Source organism: Schistocerca cancellata, chromosome 4 (genome assembly GCF_023864275.1).
Source record: "Schistocerca cancellata isolate TAMUIC-IGC-003103 chromosome 4, iqSchCanc2.1, whole genome shotgun sequence".
NCBI lineage: Eukaryota > Metazoa > Arthropoda > Insecta > Orthoptera > Acrididae > Schistocerca > Schistocerca cancellata.
In genome coordinates this window covers 773,244,148-773,264,650 of record NC_064629.1, presented here as the reverse complement: position 1 = coordinate 773,264,650, position 20,503 = coordinate 773,244,148, and positions in this window count along the sequence as shown.

Sequence of the window (20,503 nt, the reverse complement as noted above, 5' to 3'; positions counted from 1 at the left end):
ACAAGTTGTGTGGGTAGATTGAAGAGTTTTTAGCAAAGAGCACAGCATGTTGTTCTCAGTGGAGAGATGTCTACAGACGTTAAAGTAACCTCTGGCGTGCCACAGGGGATGTTATGGGACCATTGCTTTTCACAATATATATAAATGACCTAGTAGATAGTGTCGGGAGTTCCATGCGACTTTTCGCGGATGATGCTGTAGTATACAGAGAAGTTGCAGCATTAGAAAATTGCAGCGAAATGCAGGAAGATCTGTAGCGGATAGGCAACTGGTGCAGGGAGTGGCAACTAACCCTTAACATAGACAAATGTGATGTATTGCGAATATATAGAAAGAAGGATCCTTTATTGTATGATTATATGATAGCGGAACAAACACTGGTAGCAGTTACTTCTGTAAAATATCTGGGAGTATGCGTACGGAACGATTTGGAGTGGAATGATCATATAAAATTAATTGTTGGTAAGGCGGGTGCCAGGTTGAGATTCATTGGGAGAGTCCTTAGAAAATGTAGTCCATCAACAAAGGAGGTGGCTTACAAAACACTCGTTCAGCCTATACTTGAGTGTTGCTCATCAGTGTGGGATCCGTACCAGGTCGTGTTGACGGAGGAGGTCGAGAAGATACAAAGAAGAGCGGCGCGTTTCGTCACAGGATTATTTGGTAACCGTGATAGCGTTACGGAGATGTTTAGCAAACTCAAGTGGCAGAGTCTGCAAGAGAGGCGCTCTGCATCGCGGTGTAGCTTGTTGTCCAGGTTTCGCGAGGGTGCGTTTCTGGATGAGGTATCGAATATATTGCTTCCCTCTACTTATACCTCCTGAGGAGTTCACGAATGTAAAATTAGAGAGATTTGAGCGCGCACGGAAGCTTTCCGGCAGTCGTTCTTCCCGAGAACCATATGCGACTGGAACAAGAAAGGGAGGAAATGACAGTGGCACGTAAAGTGCCCCCCGACACACACTGTTGGGTGGCTTGCGGAGTATAAATGTAGATGCAGATGTATTTAATCGACGTTACTTTGTCAAGCAGCACATTACTGACGCTGTGTTCAAACATTGCGGGATCCGTCAGTTCATTTGTGTACGCAGAGGAAAAGAGCAGTCCTATCACCCTTCCCTGGGCCACTCCTGACGATACTGATGAACACTTGATGTCGAGGACAACGTACTGGGTTCTACTACATAAGAAGCCTTCTTGCCACTCACGTATCTGGGAGCGTAGTCCGTATGGTCGGATCTTCGTTACTAGTTTGCAGTGGGGCGCCGTGTCAAGCGCTTTCAGAAAATATAGGAGCGTGAAATCTACCTTGTTACCTTTCATCCGTGGTTCACACGATACCATGGGCAAAGAAAAGGGCAAGTTGAATTTCAGTTCTGTTTATTTTGTGCAGCATTATGCAATTTGTGTATGTTCGTTGCACTTCAGCATGTTTTGCCGTATTCTAAATACACGATTAGCCATTAAAATTACTACACCACGAAGATGACATGCTACAGACATGAAATTTAACCGACAGGAAGAAGATGATGTGATATGCAAATGATTAGCTTTTCAGAGCAAACACAAAAGGTTGGCGCCCGTGGCGACACCTACAACCTGCTGACATGAGGAAAGTTTCCAACCGACAAACATCAGTCGACCGGCATTGCTTGGTGAAACGTTGTTGTGATGCATCGTGTAAGGAGGAGAAATGCGTACCATCACGTTTCCGACTTTGATAAAGGTCGGATTGTAGCCAATCGCAATTGCGGTTTATCGTATCGCGACATTGCTGCTCGCGTTGGTCGAGATCCAATGACTTTTATCAGAATATGGGATCGGTGGGTTCAGGAGGGTAATACGGAACACCGTGCTGGATACCAACGGCCTCGTATCATTAGCAGTCGAGATGACAGGCATCTTATCCGCATGGCTGTAACGGATCGTGCAGCCACGTCTCGATCCCTGAGTCAACAGATGGGGACGTTTGCAAGACAACAACCATCAGCACAAACAGTTCGACGACGTTTGCAGCAGCATGGACTATCAGTTCGGAGATTATGGCTGTGGTTACCCTTGACGCTGCATTACAGACAGAAGCGCCTGCGATGGTGTACTCAACGATGAATCTGGGAGAACGATTGGCAAAACGTCATTTCTCGGATGAATCCAGGGTCCAATTAGAGCATCGTGATTGGCAACATCGCGGTGAATGCACATTGGATACGTGTATTCGTCATCGCCATACTGGTGTATCACCCGGCGTGATGGTATGGGGTGCCATTGGTTACACGTCTCGGTCACCTCTTGTTCGCACTGACGGCACTTTGAACAGTGGACGTTAGATGTCACATGTGTTACGACCCGTGGCTCTACCCTTCATTCGATCTCTGCAAAACACTACATTGCAGCAGGATAATGCACGACCGCATGTTGCAGGTCCTGTTCGGGCCTTTCTGGATACAGGAAATGTTCGACTGCTGCCCTGGCTAGCACATTCTCCAGATCTCTCACCAATTGAAAACGTCTGGTCAATGGTGGCCGAGCAACTGGCTCGTCACAATACGCCAGTCACTACTCTTGATGAACTGTGGTATCGTGTTGAAGCTGCGTGGGCAGCTGTACCTGTACACGCCATCCAAGCTCTGTTTGACTCAATGCCCAGGCGTATGAAGGCCGTTATTGTGGCCAGAGGTGGTTGTTCTGGGTACTGATTTCTCAGGATCCATGCATCCAAATTGCGTGAAAATGGAATGACATGTCAGTTCTTGTATAATATATTTGTCCAATGGATAGCCGTTTATCAGCTGCATTTTGTCTTGGTGTAGCAATTTTGATGGCCAGTAGTGTAATAAATAATAAACATCAGCACGGAGGTTCGTTACGTAATCGTAGGTTCCTATGGCTGCAGGGTCTAAGTGAGACGAAGGTAACTTGTTTCTCGGCGTAGGAGCTGGCCTGGGAGCCGGGAGCCACGAGGAGCAGCGGCAGCAGCAGCGGGCGGGGCGGCTGCAGCGTGCCGGCCTGCAGACGGCGGAAGCGGGCGGGCAGCGCTCCCTTTCACCCGCCAACAACACCCGCTTTTTATTTGCTCGTCAAAAGATGTGGGTGTGTTGGCACGCCATCGCGATTCAAAGCGCGTCCTTTCAAAGCGACTTTTAAAAAATTGTCCTCGTCTCTCGGTGCTTCTTTTCTTCAATTTGAAAATAACCGTTATAGAGTCCCCGCCGGCGGCGGCGCTACGCCATTACGGCACGTCACCGCCTCGCCGCACTCCCCCTTCTATTTTAGCAGCGCACTTCTCTTTGCGGCGCACGTGAGCCACCGAACACCAGATTTCGTAGTGGAGCACTCAGACAGTAACAACAGGAGCCTCCAGGACGAACTTCCCTCTGCGTTTCGGAGTGTAGGGTGCGGCGAATCATCCTGACATATCAAAACTGCGTGCACCAGCGGCATTTGAGGCCCGACCCGTGATTAGGTGGTAAATGCCTCACGAACAGGCTGCAGGCATTAATTTTCTAGTTTTCTACATCTACAGAGGCTCTCCTTCATACCTTGTAGGAACGATGGACACGAGAGACGCAGGAGAGCGTATATTGAGGTTAGAAACAGAAAAAACAGTACTGACAGATTGACCGACTCGTTCCTGGGAAGTTCATTCTGAATCGATACCGATCACCGATTATGAAAGACAAGGGCCAAGGTTCATTTCGAAATACATTACATGCTTTTCTTACGTAAGGAAGTTTCACAACACGACTTTCCATTAGCCACAGTCGATGCAGATATCGATGTATGAAACTCGAGTGTTCCAACGTCACTGTATTAATTTTGCTGTCTACGAATTTTCATGTTCTTCAGTAAGATATTTTTGACGTTTTCTTCAGAGAGAGAGAGAGAGAGAGAGAGAGAGAGAGAGAGAGAGAGAGAGAGAGAGCGAGAGAGATCTACATCAGTACTCCCCAAACCACCTGACGGTGTGTGGCGGAGGACATTTCTCTTCGCCGTTCATTTCGCGAGTGGCGCGTGGGAAGAATGACTGTCGGTAAAGCTCTGTATTAACCTCTAATTTCTCTAACTTTCTCGTTCTAGTCATTTTGCGAGACCTATGTGGGAAAAATTAATACGTCGTCCGACTCTTCCCAAAAAGTACTCTCTCGAAATTTCAATAGTAAACCTCCACGTGATGCATTACGCCTATTTTGCAGCGTCTGACAGGAGAGTTTGTTGAGCATCTCGGTAAAGCTCTCGCACGGAGTAAACAATCGTGTGACGAAACGCACTACTCTTCGTTGGATCCTCTGTCTCTTCTATATGTCTTAGCTTGAAAGGATCTCAGATTGATGAACAGCACTTAAGGATCGGTCGAAAAACCGCCTTGTCAGCTAATTCTTTGGTCTATCAATTACTTCTCCGTAAAAATCTTCTTATGAATCCCAGTCTGCTATCTGCATATCCTACTTCTATTACCCTTAAGGCCGCTCTGGATATATACTACTAGATATTTTACAGTGATCACTGTTTCCAGCAATTTGTCTTCAAAAGTGTAGTTGTACAGTAGTGGATTTCTTTTCCGATTAATGAGCAATATGACACATCTATTTGTTTTCACAGTCAACTAGTAGTTGCTGCAATATTCATCAGTGCCCAGTAGGTCCTTCTGCAAATAGTTGCTGTCTTCTGGTCCACTTCCCGTCCAATACTGATCGCGAACAACCGAGCGAGATGAGACAGGAGTCAAGAAACTAGACTCGTTTTCGACAGGAGTGCTGACCAAATCCTCGTGTGGCTCCGTTATTTCCCTACAATACTCAAGGCAAATGTCGCGATGGTTCCTTTGGAAAGGGCACGGACGAATGTCTCCCCCGCTGTCCACTGTTCGATCTTGTACTCCGTTTTTAATGATCTCGTCACAGAGGCAACGTAACACCCAAATCTTTCTTCCTTCCTTCTACTCGCGTTTCGAAAAGAGGGAAAATGCATCTGTATGTGGTCTAATTACTCTTTATCCTATTCTCGTAATTACCAAGAGAGACGTATAGTGGAGTCATTAGTATTGCTGAACAGTCTACCTTCGCTAGTGGTGCTCTTGAATTACCCAACAGGATTTTAAGAAAACAACGTCAACTTTCTTCCGAGTATCCCCTTCTATTTCCCTGAAAATCTCCATTACTCTCTCCTCCTGTGGTGACCTATTAGTTTCCTGTACGATTTATTACGTTCCTTCAATGTCTGCTGTTGACAAGGTCTCCTAAAACTAAACCAATATCCAGAACAGATAATATTAGTCTCATTAATTTGGTTTCTTTAACGAATATACTGTACTCTCCCAGAATCCTCCCAACAAATCTGTTTTGTCTACCCTAATACTGATTTCATATCGCTTCGTACTATTACCCCTAGATGTTTAAAAGAAGTGACTGCCTACAGAGTTTTGCCACAACTTAATAGTGAGGTACACCAGGTTCCTTCTTCCGTTAATGGAGATCACCTTGAATTTAAGTAAACCAAACGGATTTTTTTTTTAGGTTTCGTGGAACCGTGTCCGCCTGATCTACTCTACCAAGGAACAAGTCACTATAATATGATTCACAAAATGCCGATAAAGGGTGCAAAAAATTATTAAAAAGCAAAAAATTTAAAAACAAAACTGTACTTCTGCCTTCTTGTCTAAATAAATAATATTTATTCTGCTCTAGAATCTGACGTGCAGTGATACATATGACGTAAGAAGCATACATTTTACCAATAATGCCGCTCGTGAATGAAACCGTGTATTTACGAACTGTGCTCTATACAGAGACGCATCAGGGCACCTACAACCCACGATGGAGACCAGTATGAGATACGCCAAACGCCAGACAACTGGTTTCAACGATCGTAGTTATTAGTTCCTCATCACTTGTCACTTCTAATGCCACAGTTGTATGAATTTTTTTTCTTAACAGCAATAGGGCAGTCTGTAGAAAAATGGAATAAAATATCGTACTGGAAAACTGGAGAAGATTTCTGGCTCATACTGGACAGTTTGTATTTTTGTTTTCTTTTATCCATACACGTTTCAGCACTTCATGTGATACGTTCAATATATTTTGTTTACTGTCCTGTCTCAAAAAATTACTAGGACATCATATCGTCTTATGGAAGTTCGTATGAAATTTAGCTTAAACTTATTTCTGTATAGGAAGGAGTGATAATTAGACGTTTATTTTACGTTATTATAAAAATCTGTAGGTTGTGACACATAAAACACAGTTTAGATTTGAAACGTTTGTGATGCTATGAAAATTACGGTTCCAATAGAAATTTTTGAAATAAATTAGTTATACTCTTTTATATAAGAGAACTAAGTAATACAGCGATGCCGGCTGCTGTGGCCGAGCAGTTCAAGGAGCTTCAGTCAGGAACCGCGCTGCTGCTACGGTCGCAGTTTCGAATCCTGCCCTGGGCATGGATGTGTATGATGTCCTTAGGTTAGTTAGGTTTAAGTAGTTCTAAGTCTAGGGGACTGATGACCTCAGATGTTAAGTTCCATTGCGCTTAGAGCCATTTGAACCAATACAGCGATTTTTGATCTGAAATTAAAGAAAAACAAAAAAATCGAAAACATTTTGTTGTTTATGAATGACAAGTTGTGTAAAATATAGTACGTATAAAGCTACCAGCACAGAATAACTGATAGTGTCACTTGAGAAAAATATAAGTGTAGAACAAAACCTTTTTAATTCATTTAACTGAATTTTCTCGTTTTGAGAGAACTGAAGGGCGATCTGTTTAATTGTTAAAAATCATTTAACAGCCAAGATCGCATAAAGTATTTTATATTTAAGACAACCGGTTTCAACAGTCTGTGATGTCATCTTTAGGTCTGTAAGAAAGTGCATGTGCATGAAATATGTCTCATAAGTTAAGATGTGAAATCTGATATAAAAGTTTTACATTGATATTATAAAAACCGGAAGTGGACCAGTACATTTACATACAGGTCCACTTCTGATTTTTATAATATCAATCTAAAACTTTTATATCAAATGTTACATCTTGACTTACGAAACATATTCCATGTATATGCCCTTTCTTACAGACCTGTCATAGTCTGCTGAAATTGGCTATTTTAAATAAAAAATAAAAATAAAAAGATGCGATCATGGCAGTTGAATGGTTTTTAAGAACTCAGATAAATCAATAGTACTTGTTTGCTTAAAGCTAATTATTTCAATTAATCAGACAAATTAAAATCAGTCTGTGAATGCCAAAAAGTATCTATATTTTCCTGACAAAAATTTAATAGCAGTGTTCTCAGGTCACTCCTCCAGCGTCTTAACTCTCAGTTGCAAATTATTTATAGTTACCTGGTGGCTGTCAGAACAACAGGACATCGAAAAATTCGTCCGGAAACAATAATTATGAACAGAGCTCCTTACTGTGGACGCAATATTATCTGCAGCTATATTTATGGATTCTTTCGTTACTTCTTGGTAGAACAATTCATTCACTATGTGATCAAAAGTATCCAGACGCCCGCAAAAAATACTTTTTTCGTATTAATGCATTGTGCTGCCGCCTACTGCCAGGTACTCCGTATCAGCAACCTCAGTAGTCATCAGACATCGTGAGAGACCAGATTGGGGCGCTCCGCGGAACTTAGGATTTCGAACGTGGTCAGGTGATTGGGTGTCACTTGTGTCAGACGTCTGTAGCGAGATTTACACACTCCTAAGCATCCCTAGGTCCACTGTTTCCGATGTGATAGTGAAGTGGAAACGTGAAGGGACACGTACAGCACAAAAGTGTACAGGCCGACCTCGTCTGTTGACTGACAGAGACAGCCAACAGCTGACGAGGGTCGTAATGTGCAATAGGCAGACATCTATCCAGACCATCACACAGGAATTCCAAATCGCATCAGGATCCACTGCAAGTACTATGACCGTTAGGCGGGAATTGAGAAAACTTGGATTTCATGGTCGAGCGACTACTCATAAGCGATAAATGCCAAATGACGCCCCACTTGATGTAAGGAGCGTAAACATTGGACGATTGAACAGTGGCAAAACGTTGTGTGGAGTGACGAATCATAGTACACAATGTGGCGATTCGATGGCAGAGTTTGGGTATGGCGAATGACCGATGAACGTCATCTGCCAGCGTGTGTAGTACCAACAGAAAAATTCGGAGGCGGTGGTGTTATGGTGTGGTCGCGTTTTTCATGGAGGGGGCTTGCAGTGCTTGCTGTTTTGTGTGGCGCTATCACACCACAGGCCTACATTGATGTTTTAAACCCCTTCTTGCTTCCCACTATTGAAGAGTAATTCGGGGATGACGATTGCATCTTTCAACACGGTCGAGCACCTGTTCATAAGGCACGGCCTGTGGTGGAGTGGTTACACGAAAATAACATTCCTGTAATGGACTGGCCTGCACAGAGTCCTGACCTGAATCGTATAAAACACCTTTGGGATATTCTGGAACGCCGACTTCGTACCAGGCCTCACCGACCGACATCGATGCCTCTCCTCAGTGCAGCACTCCGTGAATAATGGGCTGCCACTGCCCAAGAAACATTCCAGCACCTGATTGAACGTATGCCCGAGAGAGTGGAAGCTGTTATCAAGGCTAAGCGTAGGTCAATACCATATGGAATTCCAGTATTACCGATGGAGGGCGCCACGAACTTGTAAGTAATTTCAGCCAGGTGTCCGGATACTTTTGATCATGTAGTGTATTGAAGTTGAAACACAAAAAACACTGTTTTTGTTTCACTAATGTTTGTTTATTTCGAATCAGTTTTTGGAGTAATGGGTCATCGTCAGGAATCAACTGACTATTGTCCGTAAGAGACACTAGTGCGTAGGAAACCAAAGACTGGGAACAAACACGGAACGCAAACAAATTTTGGCCATGACACTGGTTGGACAAACTGAACACTCGTAATTCATATTATGCATTAAACATGTTTAATTAGTGTTAAATTACAATTTACAAAATGGATAGAATCGAACACAGTACATAATGAAAATACACAATATTAAATCATGCAAGTTGCATCAATGCAATAGCATAGCTTTTAAGGAAGAACAAAGTAAGGTATAATGACAAGTCTGTCGCTATAAAAGTCTGAGGAGATGAATTTGTTCTTTGGGATTAAAGTCAGGGAATGTTTAGCTAGCTGACCGCCCCAAGTGACGCTTAAGAGTGTGGATTTGCTCTGCTGTAATTGATCATTTAGAACCAGGTGGGGGTTTTGAGCAAATGTTTATGTATCTGAAGTGTTTTTAATAGGATACGTTTTCTTCCCTTTTTTGGCTATATTCAACACTTCTGTGTGGACTATGTACCTATGATCTTCCTTCATCACATAGATGCATAGTCAACACGTGCAGTATTAGCTACACATTATTGCTCAGGATATTTGCTTCATAATAATAAAATAGAAGCTAAACAAAGCATCGCTCTGAATTTTGAAATTTTTCATATACTACGAGTTGCATCAGGTTTGAGCGCTATCAAAATATTTTAGCTGGGTACAATATTCGAGCTCCATTTCACAACATTCAAAGATACATATAATTAATTCTCAAGAAGAAAACAGAAAAATTTATGATTGTAGCATTTTCTCGCGTATGTTCAGTGTTTCACAGAGAGAGAGAGAGAGAGAGAGGGAGAGAGAGAGAGAGAGAGAGAGAGAGAGAGAGAGAAAGTGAGAGAGAGAGAAAGAGTTGTCTGTCACGCAGGAGAAATAACGTTTGTGGAAGGCGTTGCAAAGACATGAGCAATTCAGTGCCTGCCAAGTTGCAGTATTAGCACTCAAGTCTCTTTGATGAATGGAACAGTTCGGTGTCATACATGACCCCTGTTGTTGTCAAAGCTTGTTTTGCCCGAGCGAATGTCAGTCACGCGCCAGTGCAAGATGGGAACGTGATATAAGCGCAGTTGAATATGTTCAGACGAGTAATGCATGCCATTTCCGTAGTCGCTAGCTATTGAGCTTTTCATCGCTGACTTATTAAGGATCGATGCACATCGAGTTGGCTGAGAATAATTCGAGCAGAATCCAAAGTGTGTTATTATGAATAATGTGTAGGTGAAAGGGAACGCCAGTTGCAATCTCTGGCTTTGTAACTTGTTATGTGAATGCAGAATCTGTAGCTGTGATACATTACGTAAATTGAAAGTGGAGGGGGATAAAGGACAGCAAAAGTGAAACAATTAGCGATATCAGCTGCATCGGGACATTACGCGGAACCGGCGGTGACGAGTGCAGTGGTTAACGCTGCAGATCATGGGTTCGAATCCCTTTCCGGTACACATTTTCACGTGTCGCCGCTGATTCAGCGTAATTTCCCGATGGAGCTAACATCACTAATCCCTTCTCTTCCCTTTCCTCCACCTCTACCTTCAATCCACATCTTAGTAACTTGTTTCTTGTGATTTTGCTTGCACACAGAGACTGCATTTCAGTTTGTCAACACCGGATGGCACAACCGTTGAAGGACAAGTACAGTCCAGTTCAAAGAATTGTTCGCACTGCGTGTAGTAAACAGTGCTTGTAAGTGGCTAGCATAGGTGTATTACGTACAGTAATCCTTACTGAACACTATGCAGTCGTGCAGTACTTCTGCACTAAACCTATCCGACTTGGCACGTGATTATATCACTTTCCATCCCTTCACTGTTAGTTATCGTAGCTGTCACTACTGACTGTTCGCCATACAAGTTATAGTAATGTAAAGCCAGACTAAAGTGTAAGACGGCATGTTAGTGTTTAACGATCCGTTGAGCATGAGGTCATTATGGACAGACCGGGAGCTCGGATTGGACTAGGACGGGGTAGAAAACCGACTGCGTCTTTTTCAAAAGAATCATCCGAATATTCAGGCAAAGCGACTTAAGTAACGACGGAAAACTAACTTTAGATGACAAGACTTGGATAGTGCATTCTTGATCTCCAGAGTGCTAGTCCAGTGTGTCAGTTCGTCCACTCATGAGGGATTGTCATTTCCGTGATGATCCCAGACATCCGAAGGAGAAGCCAACGACCAGCACGAGTGCAACCGCAGCCTAACACTCAACACAGGGAGCATAGATCAGCTGGCCTGCACGTATGGCGCCATTAGCTGCTCATTGGATTGACAGGGTTCGCGACACATCATAATTCATGCCGACGGGGAAGTACCATTGTCTCATACAGTACAAGATGTGACGCCACAGTTCGGACAGGAGGCGTATCCTTCTATGTATGTGTCCATGTTACAAAAACAAAAGTTATAAGACCTGCAGGATCTTGTGCAGCCATTTAGTCACTAACAGCAAAATGACTGATTTGCCTTCTTTAAATCAACGGTTCTTGAAAGCCCTTTGACCCGTCTTCGCTATCTTCATATTCTTATATTCTATTAGTAGACGCACCAGTGTAAGGTGACTACAACTTACCTAATATCTGAATAAGGAATGCTGTCGACAGAGATGTACAATTGTACATCGACAGAGATGTGCAGTTGTACATCTCTTGAAATTTCTCCGGGCAAGTTTTGAGTTGCTGATTTTTTTCTCCACATCAGAATATTATGCCACTATGGGACGCCCCATCCATGTAGTGTTATTAGGGATGGAGACGGTGGTAGATATGATTGAGAGGCGGGAGCTCATATGAGTTTAGTCTGCCATTTGTGTAGAATTCAGTCATCCAACTGATTTCAAAATCTGTGCCAGATACAGACACAGGTTAAAGCATGATGAGCATCAGTCACTAACCGTACTATATGCGAACAAGCGAACTATTTGGAAGCAACATACAGAATCCCAAAAATTTCCTCGAGGATACAACTTTTCCAAAATAAGGAGTCAAGTACGAAAAAGCTAATAAAACAAGAAGGTACGAGGATTACGCTAAAGACAGCATTGAAAAAAATCCCAATTCCTAATGAGAAATGTCCATGTTATTTGATGACTTTCGATATTGTTATGAAGAATTTAGTATTCAAATCACAACTCTTCATAGAAAAATCTAATTCTATACACTAAATGTTGCCCTGGGATTAAATATTTAGTCAATTTCTCGCCGTGTCAGTTCCATATACTTTTGGATGAATCAAGTCTGTTTTCATGCAGTAATGATTAGAATGTTTTTCACCAGCTGTCCCATTCTTCAGTAAGAATATTGGAGCGTGTTAATGTACTCTTATAAATCTATGCCCTGCAGTACACATTCACTATAGTTTCACTACTGCAGCTCTAAAGAACAGTTTCATTCCATATAAGTTTTAATAGTTAATGAGTCAAAGAGCCATACTTCGTGAAGTAAATCGAATTACCAGCTATTTTCGCTGAGAAAAAGAACTATAAAGTTGCAAATTCTGAATGCATATTTTATAAGATGCGACAGTGCAGTACCTTGTACATACAAGATGACAGTTACTGAACTGTATGAAAAAAAAAAACGTAAATTAGTTACAAATTGCGGCGTGCACACACTTTATTCAACATGTAAACGTCACTACAGATATTCGGATTTAGGTTATGATATGTTCGATATGCCTGCCATGATTGACGATGATGTGACGCAAACAAATAGCGAAATTCTGCATGACCCGCTGAAATGTCGGAACATCGATGCTGTCGATGACCTCCTGAATGGTTGTTTTCAGGTCAGTAGATTGCTGTATGTTGTGGCAGGTGGCAGTTGACGCTAAATAACGAAAAGTGTGAGGTGATCCACATGAGTTCCAAAAGAAATCCGTTGGAATTCGATTACTCGATAAATAGTAGAATTCTCAAGGCTGTCAGTTCAACTAAGTATCTGGGTGTTAAAATTACGAACAACCTCAGTTGGAAAGACCACATAGATTATATTGTGGGGAAGGCGAGCCAAAGGTTGCGTTTTATTGGCAGGACACTTAGAAGATGTAACAAGTCCACTAAAGAGACAGCTTACACTACACTCGTTCGTCCTCTGTTAGAATATTGCTGCGCGGTGTGGGATCCTTACCAGGTGGGATTGACGGAGGACATCGAAAGGGTACAAAAAGGGCAGCTCGTTTTGTATTATCACGCAATACGGGAGAGAGTGAGGCAGATATGATACGCGAGTTAGGATGGAAGTCATTAAAGCAAAGACGTTTTTCGTCGCGGCGAGATCTATTTACGAAATTTCAGTCACCAACTTTCTCTTCCGAATGTGAAAATACTTTGGTGAGCCCAACCTACATAGGTAGGAATGATCATCAAAATTTTTAAGAGAAATCAGAGCTCGAACAGAAAGGTTTAGGTGTTCGTTTTTCCCGCGCGCTGTTCGGGAGTGGAATGGTACACAGATAGTATGATTGTGGTTCGATGAACCCTCTGCCAAGAACTTAAATGTGAATTGCAGAGTAATCATGTAGATGTAGATGTATATGTAGTGGTTTTGAGGTTATTGCTGTGCACCTTGTCTTCTAATATAGCCCCACAAAAAGGAGTCGCATGTCTTCAGATCCGGGGAATATGGCGGCCAATCGAGGCCCGTACCAGTGGCCTCTGGGTACCGCAGAGCCAGAATGCGTCCCCAAAGTGCTTCTCCAGGATATCAAACACTCTACTGCTTCGATTGGGTAGGGCTCCGTCTTGCACGATTCACATCTTGTCGAAATCAGGGTCACTTTGGACAACGGGGATGAAATCATCTTCCAAAATCTTCACGTACCTTTCGGTAGTCACCGTGCAATCAAGGAATGTCGCACCGATTATTCCACGACTGGACATTGCATACCACATAGTCACCTGTCGAGGGTGAAGAGACTTCTCGATCGCGAAATGCAGATTCTCAATCCCCCGAATGCTCCAATTTTGCTTATTGACGAACCCATCCAAATGAAAGTGGGCTTCGTCGCTAAACCAAATAGAATAAACCATACTAATTCCCATCATTCCCATCATATGGTTCAATAATTGTCAGCCTGTACCAAGATACACTTTAAAAGATATCCCATCATAATTTCGGAACACTCGTATTCGCCTGCAGTGTGTTGATAGCGGAAAACAGTAGAAGTGACTAGAAGACAACATTTTCACTGTTAATTGTGACAGCATGAATACAAAACCCTGATAGCAAGGTGCAAAGACTGTTGCACTTGTATTCTCGACTGTCCATGATTTTCAGAGTCTGTAATTTCACTGACTGATCTGCAGAAGACTGGTTCGCTGACATTTGTGTTTCTTCAAGAAAAAATTATGCTATTTAACCAACATAACAATAGAAATCAGTTATGTTCGTTTTGACTACAATTAAATATGTTAAATGGGTTTTCATGTTATGATAGTTAGAGAATGTGTTTTTTGTTGGCATAAACTTCGCATTATGTCAAAATGAAGGGTCTGATACTTTCATATCACCCACTATTAAAGTACAAACTGTGACACCGTATTTAATGTTGAGCATATATTGCCAGCAGCTCATGTCGGCAGTGTTTCTCGACATGGAAGACCGCAAATTCCTAGGAGATCAAGATTCTTAATGATATTTTAGTGAGTAAAGAGCTGAAAGCAACGACAAATGTCGACAGTACGTGAATGCCGTATACTACACTGCCTGACAAAAACGTGAAGCACCTGGAAGACACTGTCGGATGTCAATGTAACTTCGTACACGTGCGCACCATCAACGAGTATGTAAATGATCAGACCTGCAATTCTCTGGGACAGATAGAGTGGCCACCGGAATACAATAATGTTTTTCGTGTTTACTATTATTACCAGGCCTGTTAGAGAATTCGGAGTTGCATCGTACTCTTGTGAGATAGCCTTATCAAAAACTGATTTTGAAAGAGGCCTCGTCGTGAGTCTCGATTTGGGCGGATGGTTGAATCATACAGTATACAGAGTTGAAGAGCCTTCAGATGTGACATTGGCTCGATTTTCACTGCATGGAAACGTGAGGGCAGCCATATTCATCGCCAAGGTATCAGTCGACCATATCAGACCACCACAAGGGAGGTTTGCCGTATTGTGCACCGAGTGCCTCTTAACATATTCTTATGTGCATCTGACATCCGACATTAAGCGATGGCCTCCCTGCAATATTTTATGTCACGCCGCAGCCTTGGTCAGAGACTAGCAGCAGACGGACCAGGGAATTACTGTTCCACGCTTAGACTGCCGTTAACTTCAAAACACAAATGCCGGAGTATGGAGTGGTGCCGTGACCGGGAAACATGGACTGCTGATGAATGGCGTTGCATTGTGTTCAGTAATGAATCACTGATCTGCTCTAGCCCGGGTTAAATGTTTAAAATGTTTAAGACTATCAACTCATACGCCGCGTGTGAGTTTCACTCAGTGAAACGGTTTATGTCAGCAAGGAACCTATCTACTGCAGAAATTCATCGACAAATTTTCGGAATGTACGGTGATACTGTTATGAGTGAAAACAAAGTGCGTAAGTGGGTAAGAGAATTCAAAGATGGCCGTGACAACTTCCATGATGAGGACTGCTCCGGTCGCCCTTCTTTGATTACAGACGATTTGGTGGCTTCAGTTGCAACGAGGATTCGTGATAACAGGAGCTTCACAATGACAGGTCTCTCAAACGAATTTCCTGGCGTGTCGAGATCAGTGCTTAACATTGTTTCTGAACACCTAAAGTTTAGAAAACTGTGCTCCCGTTCGATCCAGAAACTCCTAACAGAGAACCAACAAAAACCAAAGATGTGAGTGTGCGATGAAGTTCTTGACTCGTTATCACGAAGAAGGTGACGGATTCTTGAGTCAGATCGTAACTGGAGACGAAACATGGATTTCTCATATCACGCCCGAATCGAAGCAACAGTGCATGGAATGGAGACACACACACTCGTCTGTAAAGGTGAAGGCCAAACAGACTCTGTCCCAGCGCAAAATCATTGCGTTGATGTTTTGGGATAGGCATGGTGTTTTGATGGTCGACTTCATGCAATGAGAAACCCACCATCAATGCAGACGCATACTGCCAAGCCCTGAGAAAGCTACGCAGAGCGATTCAAAACAAAAGATGTGGCATGCTGACAAAGGCAATTGTCCTTCTTCATGACAATGCAAGACTTCACACTGCAGGTCAGATCCACGATTTATTGGACAGTTTTGGCTGGGAAGTTTTAGATCACCCACCCTACAGTCCTGATCTTGCGCCGAGCCATTACCATTAGTATCTCCACCTCAAACAACACATCAATTGCAACCCTTACAATGATGACGACGACGTGAAAACGGCAGTGAACTCTTGGTTATCGGAGCAGGCGGCAAGTTTTTATGAAAAGGGTATTTTAAAATTGGTTGAGAGGTATGATACGTGATTCAACAAAGTTGGCAACTATGTCGAAAAGTAGAGTGAAGTATGTACTTTCTGAAAATAAATTTTCTTTTTTGAAATAACCTTTCGTTATGTACTTATGCTCAAATGAACCTTACCTAAAAAACACGCCTCGTTTTTCAGAAGAGTTTAGTAATTCTTGACTGCGTGTTTAAATGCATGCAAGTCCCCTATAGCAAACGTCAAAATTAAGACCTTTAGTGGGTACCTTTTCAATTAAATATTGATTTCCCATCGGCCCTGCACGGAGCCGAGCAGTCGCGAAGTGTGGTGGACAAGCCGACTAGTGTGACGTCACAAGTTCGTTGCAGGTGGGGAGCCATCGAGTATGACTTCAGGCCAAGGCTGGTAGTGATCGAGGAGCCCCTTTACCCTAACCTAACCTAACCCGAGGGAACTCTGGCGTCCTCATTTGTTATCTCTCATGTGAGTGTAATGTATTGCCATTTTCCAATAAGGCAATGCTCTTCCGCACAGGTCACGCGTCTCTACGAACTGTCTGCGTGATGATGAGGTACTGCTGTGGCCAGGAAGATCCCCAGATCTGTCCCCGACGGATCGTGTGTGAGACCAGCTTGGATGGCAACTCCGTTCCAGTACCAGTATCCACAATTTGAAAGACGAAGTATAACAGTTGTGATCCAGCTTGCCTCAGGAGAGGATACAACGGTTTTATGACCCTCCTTGCAACCTAATTAGTACCAGCAACCAAACCAGAGGGAGTGTAACGTCATACTGAAAATCGGGCTCATACGACTAATTTCTCTGTAAATTTGGCTCCGTTTTCTAGCCATTGGAATAACATCTCATGTCCTCTCAACCCCTTAAGATTCATTTTGTTTCCTTTATGGAATTATTACTTTTTTTCTATATTTGCTACGTTTCGTTAAAAAAATGGTTCAAATGGCTCTAAGCACTGTGGGACTTAACATCTGGTGTCATGAGTTCCCTATAACTAGAACTACTTAAACCTAACTAATCTAAGGACATCACACACATCCATGCCCGCAGCAGGATTCGAACCTGCGACCGTACAAGCATCGCGGTTCCGGAGTGAAGCTTCTAGAACCGCTCGGCTTCACCGGCCGGCGTTTCGTTGAAATGAATGTGACAGTAGCGCAGTAAAATCTGCACTAGAAAGTACTAGCGTTTCCAGATTGAAGTCTGGAAGGCAGGAGATGAGGTACTGGCGGAGGTACAGTTGTTAGGACGGGTTGTCAGTCGTGCTTAGATAACTCAGTCGAGCCGGCACTGTATCTCAGCATGTTCGGGCAAAGGGCTGGCTGCCCACTTTAATTAAGAATACTGAGTTTAGTATCCAACAATGAACTTGAAGGAGTGTCATATTACGTCCGACCAGATCAAATGAGGAGAACAATAGTAAGCGAAATGAAGGGAAAAATATTTGGTAGAACACTTGTCCCCGAAAGTCACATGTTCCGCGTTCGAGTCTCGGTCCTCCACACAGTTTTAATCTTCCAGGAAGTTTAAAGTAAGGGTGTTTTATTTTATTCCTCGATTTCTATTTCTAATAGTTGGCGCATTTTAATATACTCTAATTCCAAGAACAACTCGAAAGTAATTCAGTTGTTTCCACACTGTGTTACGTTAAGTGGATACATGTTTAAGTTCACTTTCTATTGCAATCCCATTTTATGAGCGCTTTGCTATAGTTTCACAAATAATTCATGGACTATTCAAATTTCGCGCATGAAGTAATATGTTGAATTACTTCAGCTTACACCATATTTGCCTTAAACTCATAGCAAGCGTCATATATGAAAAGTAATTACATTAGACGCTAACTCTCGGTAGACGTCAGTAATATTTCTGTTCAACAGTGAAGTAATTGCGGTTAAGTGTAGATGCCACAGTCAATTCATGTGATATCCCTTCACGCGTTTCATTGGGTTTACCATTTTCAGAATATCTTTATATGGTTGATGATGAGCGCATTGAAATTTTTAAGGCAATATAAAATCACTTTATTGCATTTTCAATCCTTTACCGTTGTTTTGTAAATATTAAAAGTAATGTGCGATACAGACCTTCGGAACTGAAAGAGTTAAATAAACAGAAAGACAGAAGTATTTTAAACAGAAGAAGTAACAGTTCTTGTCTTCTAGAAGTGGAAGCTCCTTCCTGTACGGAACCGGAAAGGCGAGATTTCAAGACTTCACCACTATTTTGTAAACATGAAAAGTAAAGCACGATGATGTGTTTCTCAGTTCAAAGAGTGAAGTGAAAAGAATGGCAGATAAGTTATAAATGCCAACAATAATAATCCTTGTATCCTGCAGATGGAACTGTTTCATATGCGAAACCCAAAAGTCGAGATCCCAGAAGAAATTCGATGTTGACAACATTCTAATAAATTTAGGTATGTTGGTCACATTAGGTAATGGGCCTCTTATTCTAAAACGCTACAAGATTTTCTGCCCTGATGCGCAAACATTTTGTGAGTATTTCTGTATGTTGCATAAAACCCTTGTCTAGCTATATGATATCGTAAATTGAGGCGAGTGTTTTGAGACTTAGGCGATAAGCAGTAGATACCGCAACGCAGCTTCTTTACTGTGTAGAACTGGAATGATATTTGCATCAGTGATGTGCTAAATGGCCCCGCGGTGAGAAGTGAATGTTTTCCACATGTTCATTTTGTTGCCAAATTTACAGAGAGCCCGATCACTGACTGTTATCTGTCCACATAATGTTGTACATCTCAAACGCCACTGCGCTCTTATTTACCGCTTTCTCCAAAATCCAGTATTTACATCTGAATATGAAGCTATATCTGCTATGTTATATACTCCCTACAAAAATCTGCTCCTCTACCAATTAACTAGCAGTGGCTTTCTAAGCAATTTGAGTGACTAAACAACGGAGGAGGAGGAGATCAGTGTTCAGCGTCCCGCCGACGACAACCTCATTAGAAACGGAGCACAAGCTCAGATAGGGGAATGATGGAAAAGGAAAGAGACCGTGCACTTTCGAAGAAACTATCCCGGTATTTGCCGTAAGAGATATAGGGAAATCACGGAAAACCTAAATTATCCTAATCCTGGTCGGATACGGGTTTGAACCCTGCTCGGTCTAAACAACGGACCTGCACCCGTTTTCGATTATGTCTACTGCGGGTTATCATACAGATGCCTCACCGATTCTCGTGTACGATACAACTTTAGTGGCACCCTTCTTAGGACACATAATCTGACCTTATAACATATTTTCTGTGGCTACGGCTGTACGACGATACATCACACTTTATGTTAAAATCGTCATTTTTTACGTTTTTGTTGTTCCTTAGTTGCTGCTACAGTATTATTTTTAGTAGTAGTATTATATTAGCATTAGTATCTTCTTGAAGATGTTTTCTGTCTATGCAACTCAATAAAGGATGATTGTTTTTGTATCATACTCGTTTCGTTTCTATTTATTTGCGAAACATCTTCAGTGGCTTGTAATACAGGTTTTTTGTATCCATACAATAAATGTGTTTTCAGATGTATTACTGTATTCCAGTTTTATGGTTATTTCTTATTGTTAGATAAGAAATAGCTTTTAGGAGAGAAACTTAAATTGCTGTTTTGTTATTCTTGTGATTCTTTGGGATTCTGTTATCACCTAAGTGTAGCCATGAAGTTGTACTCGTCGTCTTGCGTCCAAGACGTGCGATTTTCGACACTTGGGAGCACATTCCACATAAACACTTTCACTATGAGATTTTTTAAAAACGCGTGTTTGTTGTGTGTGTTTACTGTTTCTAGTGTAGCCAAGTAACGCAGTGTGTTTTTCGGTCGTCTTCTGTCTGATCGTGGTGTCTTATTAACATTCCCTTGTTTGTTATGCAGGAGCGTGTGGTGTGCTCTGTGCAATGTCGGGAAAATGAATGGACGGAACTGCAATATACAGGGTTTTAACTAATATGTGAAAAACCTCCGGGGAGCCGTTATAGAGCTTCAAAAGAACCAAAATAATTCACATATACATGTGATCAGTTTCTTTTATTTTCTTAGATACACATGCTTTTTTGATATTACATGTTTGCTTCGTTGCTGTCTTTCTGTTTTCAAATTTCCAGCTTTGTTCTACAGGTATTTTTTCTTTTCAAATGTTGGCTTCTGAGGACTAAATGAAATGCTCAAAATGTCTACCTTCAGCTCTAACACAGGCTTTTAATTGCCGAATCGTGGACTG